This window comes from Chinchilla lanigera, unplaced genomic scaffold, assembly GCF_000276665.1.
Source record: "Chinchilla lanigera isolate Chin_1 unplaced genomic scaffold, ChiLan1.0 scaffold00052, whole genome shotgun sequence".
NCBI lineage: Eukaryota > Metazoa > Chordata > Mammalia > Rodentia > Chinchillidae > Chinchilla > Chinchilla lanigera.
Window position 1 is genome coordinate 12,067,573 of NW_004955453.1, and position 9,157 is coordinate 12,076,729.

Consider the following 9,157-nt stretch of genomic DNA (forward strand, 5'->3'; position numbering starts at 1 on the left):
ATGGGCACTGAGCTACAAGATTCATTGTGGTTCTTCTTTCCGGGATATATAAAATGTTTGTACGCTTCCTACTACTGAAACATAGAAAGGGGTTTCATATTTAGAAGATTTATTCTCTGAGGTATCATTATTCTTTATCACTTTGAATAAGTCGTATTCTGCTTGTCCTAATTATATTCACATGATAAACATGCCCTTTACAGGCCCCCTCATACTGTTCAAATATAAACAGAAAAAAAAATATCATTTGGCCTTTGTGACTCTGTGTAGTGCAAATCAATTGAAAAGGAAAGCAGGGACAATTATCCAAATAATTCAAAAACCAAACAACAGGCTAGAAATGAGTTAAAGGAAAACTTCATTGAATTATATTTGCTGTAATGAGGCTTACCATGGAGCTGTTCAATTTGACAATTTCTTACAGTTGTGCCACCTTTTCTATGCGTCCTAATTTTGGTTTTCCTTGCTTTTGTAAAATGATATTTAGTGTTTGCATAAATAGGTCTCTAAAATATGGAAATCTTTTTTAGGGACAGGGCTTTCTAAAGAAATACTTGTGATAATGCTCACAGTCTCAGAGCATTAGGAACAAAAAACCCTCTGGCTTGCTACAAATTGGAATACCTAATCTTACCCTCCAAGGAAAGGTGCATGTTTCCCTACTGCAGTCTGGATTTATAGACTGTTTTGGATTCTCACATTTCTGTAGTCATTTGCATAGCACAGAAAACATATTACATAACAAGTCAGCCAGGCTAAATCATACGTAGTTCTTTTCAATCAGGCCACTGCAGTTCTGTGTTGCTCAGTTCAGCTCCCCGTCTCCCACTGCTCAAATGTTGCCATGGTGACCAATTTTTGTCATGTACGTTCCCAGGTCCCATGCGGCCCCCTTATTCATAGCACTTTGCATCAGTACAGCGACCGCTAGCTGTTATTATCTAATCTCCCGTAGTAATACATATCACCTTGAAGCCAACTAGGTGAATTGTTGAAACCTGCCCAGAAAATGATGTCTTACATAAGCAAGAAAATAAATTCATATTAAATAAAGTGTTATGGTAATCACAAATAAATCAGGAAATTTAAGTGGCTCATGAGCAGCTGCTCTTTATAAACTTACTTCTTTACTTTTCGGGAGTTGTATCCGCATCCGGTCACTGGAGGATCAAATGAAATGAGACTGCAAAACTGTTAAGCTGGATTGGATAGACCACGTTGCAATCCATCCGATTGTAAAGCTTTCCATTGTTATGACAGCTAAAAAAGAAACACAGATTATCTGTATATTGAAAGAAGGAGCTGAGAGATACAAAGACAGCCTAATTTATCCATATGCCTAAAGAGACAATGTCATATGGATAAAGTAAATGTCACCTTTTTTCCCTTTTTAAATATTGTAGGCTGAATGTCTTTTGAATAAAAACACAACCTTAAAAAATCACAAGAAACCAGATCAAAGACATAAATAGAACAAAATATGCACAAGAGATCTCATCCAAGATCAAAGATGTGAATGTAATTGCCATGAATAAGAAGTGCAGTGCTCACCAGAACAGAATGTCTTCAGCACACAGAAAATTCTACCCAAAAAAGAAAAAAGAAGAAAAGGAGCAAAAAAAAGTCTCTGGGAAATCAAGCCCACCACAAAGCAAGTAAAATGTCTTTATTTTCTCCTTTGCGGTAAGCAAAATTTCTATGCCATTCCAGTGAAGTGACTAAGTGTGGGACGATGCATATCAGCTCAGAAGGAGAGAAGCACAGGAGTGCATTTCCATTGTGTGGGCTAAATGTCTTTTAGGTTTATTTTTTTCTTACAATAATCCACCCCCAAAACTTTAATCTTTCAAAATACTTCTCTGTAAATCAATGTAGTGGTAGAGTTTTCAAGGGTATGAAATACTGAAGAAGCATTTCAGAGAGCAGCTTTTGCTTGTTAAAATGAAGTAATTAAATTAATGCGTATGGGGAAAAGGAAAAAAAGTGGGAGGCGTTCCCTTTATTAAATATTTATCACTGGGTCCCAGGGTGGAAGCCACTCAGTGAAGCCAGCATGAGAGACGGGATGTTGACTGAAATGAAGAGTAAACGGCACTCTGCACTAAATAAGCGTTGTTCACTCTTTGAGAAAAAAGCTCTTAGGATTCTCAGACACTGCTCTTTTGTAGTTCATTAGTACATGTCCTTAGTTTTAAGTAATTCAATCTTGTAAACATGTGCCTATGCATACGACCTCGGACAACTTGTATCATATGTAAGTCAATGAACCTAAAGCTCACACGACTCTCTAGTAACAGAATGCCAGAGAGAAAATGAAGGAGACAACTCGTACAACAGAGAGAAACACGTGAGAGTAGATGGTGATCAGAAAAGTAAGCTCGTACCTGCAGAAAGCAGGGAAACAGCAGATGAATAATCCAGGATTCCATTCAGCCTTCCAGGGGAAGACAAACTTATGATCCATGGTACGGTCTGATTGGATGTTAGCTTTGCAGATAAATTTTCTGAACTTGACTCTTTAAAGCAAAAATATCTGGAGAATCTAAACAATGTGCTTGCAGAGGATATTTAGTCTACAGTATATACAATGGCATGTACACACTTCATTTTTACCCTTAGAGTATAGAAAATTAAATTGCAAATAACTTTATAAAGAAACAATACAAATTTGGGACAATCCACTTCTATAAGGTTAATATCTCCAACAACTGTACCTCCTTTAGTTTTAAATCTGTTTCTTATGATGTGGTATTATTGTGGAGAAAAGAGTGTTTTCATATCATTAGAGATCCGGGCTGGGGATTTAGCTCAGCGGCAAAAAGCGCCTGCCTGGCAAGCTCAAGGTTGTGAGTTTGGTTCCCGGTACTGGAGAAAAACCAAAAAACCAAAAAAAAAAAAACCCAAAAAAAAACATATCATTAGAGACCCTTTTATTTAGACCCAAGAACTTTACGCATTTACTAAACTAATTTCCTGGCCTCACCTCACCTGAAAGCAAAATGCAAGCTTTTCCTGTGTGAGTTGAAGCACTATTTAAGGACATGGGATTCCTCACCACAGCGATTTCAGTGTGAAAGCAGAAGAAAACTTCTGCCAGGCCTGGTGGAACATGCAAAAGACAATACAGAGGAGGGAAAAGATAAATGTCATTAGCAAACACCTAGGATGGCATAAAGAAACCCTGGAAGACACTAAGGCTTGTGCCTTTTCAGCACTAAGGACTGTGAGACTATAGATTTGTCTGGAGACAAGAAGTCACCTCCTGGTACAATATATGTATACTATTTGTTAGAGAATTAAGCATGGGTTGTTGGAAAAACTCCTGAAAAACTAAAAAAAAAAAGAAAAAAAGAAAGAAAGAAAAAATCTTAGGATAGGGAAAGAAATAAACACTGTCCATAATCAAAAAGAACAGTGTCGGGGCCAGGGATTTAGCTCAACAGCACAAGCGTCTGCCTGGCAAGTGCAAGGTCCTGAGTTTGATTCCTGGTACCAGAAAAAATAAAAGAAAAAAAGGAACAGTGTCATACTGGCAGTGATTGGGAGCACTTTGGAGACCATCACCTTTTGTGTGTGTGTGTCTTTTTGAGACAGGGTTTCACTACGCAGTTAAATAACCAAAAGTGTTGGGACTTTTCCTGTATCAATAAACATTTCTACTTTTAGTGTTTTTGTTTGTTTGATACCAGGAATCGAGCTCATGACCTCGTGCTTGCCAGACAGACACTGTGCCGCTGAGCTATATCCCTAACCCCCCACTGTCTTGATAAGCCAAAGAAAAGAGTCTGGTAGGGTGGAATCACATTCGTCTGAGTGATTCTTGCATTAGAAGAGCATTTTCCCAGCTAGGGGCAACTGTCTTTGTGCCATCTGGGGACATGCGAAAAATAGGTGATGATGTATTGGTTCATACAACCGGGGAGAGAGTGCTGCTGGCATCTAGCAGGTAGAGACCAAGAATACTGCTCTTCATCTTGTAATATGCAGAACAGGCCTCTCCACCTCTAAGGAAGAATTTCTCAACCCGAAATGTCAATAATGCTGAGGTTAAGAAACTTCAGAGGGTTTGGAGAGTCCATTCAGTTTTCCTTTCCTTCTTTGTATCCTTTGGTTTCATAAGAGCATTTTTATCAAAAGGTAAAGTGTGCATTTCCTTGAGGATAATCAAATCACAATTTTGCTGAGGTCACAACAGTGTGTTTCTAATAACGATGCTTAGGATGCCTCTAATTCATGTACTGGAAACTTCAAAGTTACTAATATGCAGCTTGATTTGTAGACTTCTGATTTAGTGACTGGGCTTAAACCCACAACTTTTGTTGGACTGAAGAAACTCTCTACACCGTTGTTTCACTTCTGCATTTCCATCGAAAATAGGTGTCTGGCAAGGCACGGTGATGCATGCCTGTAATCCCAGCACTCGGGAGGCTGAGGCAGGAGGATTGCTGTAAGTTCGAGGCCAGCCTGGGCTACACATGAGTTCAAGGCCAACCTGAACTACATAGCGAGACCCTATCTCAAAAAGACAAACAAACAAACAAACAAAAAAAGCAAAAACAAAAACAAAGAAAATAGGTGTCTGGTGTCCAGAAATGGCTCTGCAGTTCTACAAACCATACTCTTGCATTTCTGTGTTTGGGGACGTTTTGAAAGCCATGCATACTACAGATAGATCTTTTACTTTGGAAATTATTTGATTTTTTACAAATTCTGGCCTTTATTTTTCAAAAGTAATTTCCAGTCATTTTGAACTTCACTTTCTACTGCAACATAAAGGTAGACTGACGGTTTTCTCAGAAAGTTCAAATACATTTTTTAAAATCAGAAACCTGCTGTGAGCTGGGCATGGTGGTGCATGCCTCTAATCCCAGCACTCAAGAGATTGAGGCAGAAAGATCACCGAGAGTTCAAGGCCAGCCTGAACTACATAGTGAGACCCTGTCTCAAAAAACAAAAACAAAAACAAAACAAAACAAAGAAAAAATGAAAACAAGAAACTTGCTATGGCAAAATGTGCCCCCAAAATATCCTTTTTCCAGTGTTTCTGACTCATAAACTACTGCTACTGCAGAATTCCACATGATGTAGAATTGATAGGAAGGAGATCATTGAGTCTGCTTATGTGGTTTAACGTGGCTCCCCATAGGAAGCAATATGCTCTTTTAGATGCTTCAAAGTTCAGTGAGAGGAATGAACTAGAGGCCGTCACTGCCACCGAGGTCAGCCTTGATCCACACATTGGACAAAGTGAGGGACCCATACATTATCTAGTCATTTAGTAGCATGCAGTGTACCAACTACAAGTTTTATTTATCTCTGAGAATTCTACTTAAAACACATGAGGCATTGCTTTTCTTTAAAATTCTTTTCACATATTATCAGGCTACTTTGAAACATTAGGTTACATTTCTTTAGTAACATCTTAAGTCCTAGCTTTTTACCCAGTCTTTCAAACATATGTATTATGTGTCTGCTACCTAATGTATTTATATAAAAATATAATCTGGTCCACTTACTTCTGAATGAGGAAGTATGATCTAAAAAGAAAAAATCTATAAATTTTTTTTTTCCTAGTCAGACTTCTAAAATATCCTAACCCTAGGAATGACCTGGACTGCTCAAATAAGAAAGCATGGGTTTCTTATTGTGTTGTGGGTTTGTCTGACTCAATCAAGCCTCTGTGGAAAAGGAATAGAATTGTATTTTTAAATAGCATCCTGCAATTCAGGGTTTGGTGATTTGGGAAACAAATGCGGTCATTTGGGAGAAGGCATATGTATAGGTAATTAGAATGGGCACCGTTTTAAACTTCACTGATTTGGTGTCCATCCTTCGAAGTTTGGTGATCAGTACAGAGTATGCACAAAAATCTCTGGCACGTCTGCTTAGTAAGTGTCAGGTAAGACTGCTTTCCCTTGCCACGCTCAGCGTTGGTACTGCTTGTCTCCTCACCAGGTCAGACTCCAATCATCCCTGGCCCTTCTGAGACTCCAAACCAGAGCCTCATATTGATGATGTCCCCGGCTCCTTTTATCTTCTTGCTCAGGTATTTGTCCAGGTTTTTGGCCCTTTTTCATTAACTTCCCCGTTTTGATTGCTCTCTTATCTCCTCTATTAATTGAGTGTTCCCCGATACTGACTTTCTCCAGGAGTCTTTTCATTCCTTATCTGTGCACACAGGTAGCCCTCTCTTGGGAATTCCAACATTCCACTGATAACCATCAAAGTGTGTGCCTCAATCCTGCCTTCTAAACTCAATTTACTTGGTACTTGGAGTCTCAAACTGATTATTTAAAACTAACCCGAGCTTTCCAGGGATTTGTGTGCTCTCACTCTCCCAGACCTGTTGCCTCAGCCAACTGATGTTCACCTACTGCCTCGAACTTTCCTCTGGAGTGGTCAGGCCACCCACGTGTTGCACACTCCGCACAGCCTCTGCTGACCCTGGGAGTAAAGGAATAGCATATTGTTTTGTTTCCATCATTTAGAAGAAAATCTCTGTGCTGATTCCCTGATTTATCTGTAACTATCACTTATGCTCTACGCTAACATAATGCTTGGAAAAAATCATAAGAAAAGAACAGGAAAGGCTGCTCATAAGCAATCTGCTCCTCTGCACATTACTCACCATTGCAGCTTTTCCTAAGTAAAAAACATTTGCTTCATAAATCAGACTTGTAAAATCTATGCCACTGAGCTAAAGTCAGCCAGAAGAAGCTATAATTCTGGGCTACTATCAGTTGATGTGTGTTTATTCTCTGTACCTTGCATGAATTCCTGTTTTGTCAAGCTACAACTTGCAATTAAGAAATTACTTCCTGATTTGTTAGGAATTCACACATGTATTCAAATAGATTTACTCACAGAGAAAAATATTATTTCCTTTTAAAAAAGTGATTTAAATCCAAAATGGGTAGACGAAAACAGTCGCCTTTATTTTATCTACTGATTCAATCCTTTCAGATCTTAACAAAATGTATCAGAGACACCTCAGGAAATTGCTAAATGGCAAGGAGAGTTTCCATCACTCTCTTGAAAGAGGTGAAACTGCCCAAAGCCATAATTTCAAGACTTAATTGAATGCTAGTAATTCAACCATATGCAGATCCCAGAAGAATGGCGAAGTCCTCTGTAGACAGCACACAATGGGAATGCGTGGGCAGATGCCATCTGCGGCTCAGGGGTGGGAAAACAAAAAGACATTTGAGGAAAAGGGAATTTCTTACAGATATGATATAATGGGGAAGATCTGAAACTCATCCATCATGAGGGTGACACGCATCACACCCAACAACAGCCAGAAGCCACGAGATGTCACGTACCGCCTGCAGCGTGTCAGGCCTTCTGGCATCAGCACTTTGTGCATCGGCCACCTCCCCTTTGTTGCCCACTCTGCTGCACCCTAAGGGGAGGCCCAAGAATGCCTCTGCCTACCCCCGCATGCAGCATTTGCTAATGTGCGCTTCATTATCACACACCCCAACAGGACCCGGGAGACATTCATCCGGTGACATGGAGTGACAGTCAGAGCTAAACAAGCACGCCAACGCCACCAGATGTTGCCGGACCTCGTAAATTGGGTTAGCGCAATCACAGTGTTCCAAGAGGTCGGAACAATGTGGGCCACGCGAGGGCATATGGCCACTCAGAGGCTCTCCCATGGTCAGCTGCTGGGGACGGAGATACGGCCAAGGCTTCTGTCCCCTTCCCTTCAGTTTTCCTTTAAGTAATTACTTCAAAAAATAGAAGACAGATTGGGTGAAGATGAGCAAGAAAAAGGAAATATGCAGGTTATGTTCTTACATTACTACCCAATATCAACCCACAGTTTACATGCAAGTATTGTTTCATTTCAAAACACCACGTGGCATGTTCTCATCCATGCTTAACATTAGGGTGAATTATAGTTAAGATTCCATTATATTCTGTTGCTTTAACCTCCAAATAATATTTATTTCTTATCTCACTTCTATCTGAATTTCAAGATCTCCCACTGCAGCTGGCAGCATGGTTAGTGCTGCTTCTTTGGTCTTCACAGGGCTTACTACGATATTAAAGAGTTGTTAGTTGCTAGATTATTGATCATTTTATTTTAGCAGGTTTTCATTGGTTTCTTTGTTTTTTAAAATATTTCCAAAGACCATAGAAAAGGACCAGTTACAAAGTGAGAAAATCAACATTAGAAATTACAAACTTGGGCCATGTTAAAAAAAATATAAAGCTAAATAGATTATACTAAATGGTTACATCTCTAGGCTTTTTCAGCATGCTTTTCTAAGTTAAATTGTAGAAGTTGTACCAAAGTTTTATGTTATTGTTTATAACCAGAACATAAACAATCCACTTACAAGAATACCTGGGAATATTGGTTACTAATTCATAGGAATACAGAAAATCTAGAAATAAAGCTAGAAATATTGCTCCAGAGCAATAACTTGACTGATTGTAAAATAATCAGGACTCTTGCTGACTGGATGAATTCTAGCATTTGCAAAGAACCTTACAAAGATACCAACCATATCCTGAACTAGCACTTCAAGATTAACTGGGATAGTTCATGTTATTTCAGTATGGTGTACTATGTTCATGTATTTCTTTTTCTTTTTTTTTTTTTTTCTTTTTTTTAGGGGGCTATTTTTTTGTTCTTCTTTTTTTAACTGTTTTCTTTTTTGGTACCGGGAATCGAACTCAGGGCCTAGCACTTGCCAAGCAGGCGCTGCGCCGCTGAGCTGCATCCCAGACCCTCATGTCTTTCTATTTGTTCACATTAACGATCTTTTCTTCAATCTTAGCTATTTTTATATCTTCTGAGATTTTGTGAATTTTAACCACATATATAAAAATGACTTAACTTACATTGTGCTCCTGTTATTGTATCAATTTCTAAATATATTGTCCTGTCTGAGACATGTATGTTGCTATAATTTTAATATTGTATGCATTCTTAAGTAGTTTTTATTGGGAGCATGGTACAGTAAATGGTCTTCATACATATTATGTATGCAAATGGCAGAGGTTAATGATCTGGTAGAAATGACAAGTTCTTACTCTGATGTAAAGTTTGTGTTTATTTCTAATTTACAAATTATGGACTATAATGTGTTTTGTTTTTTTTTTTTTTTTTTTTGGTTTTTCTCCGGTACCGGGAACCGAACTC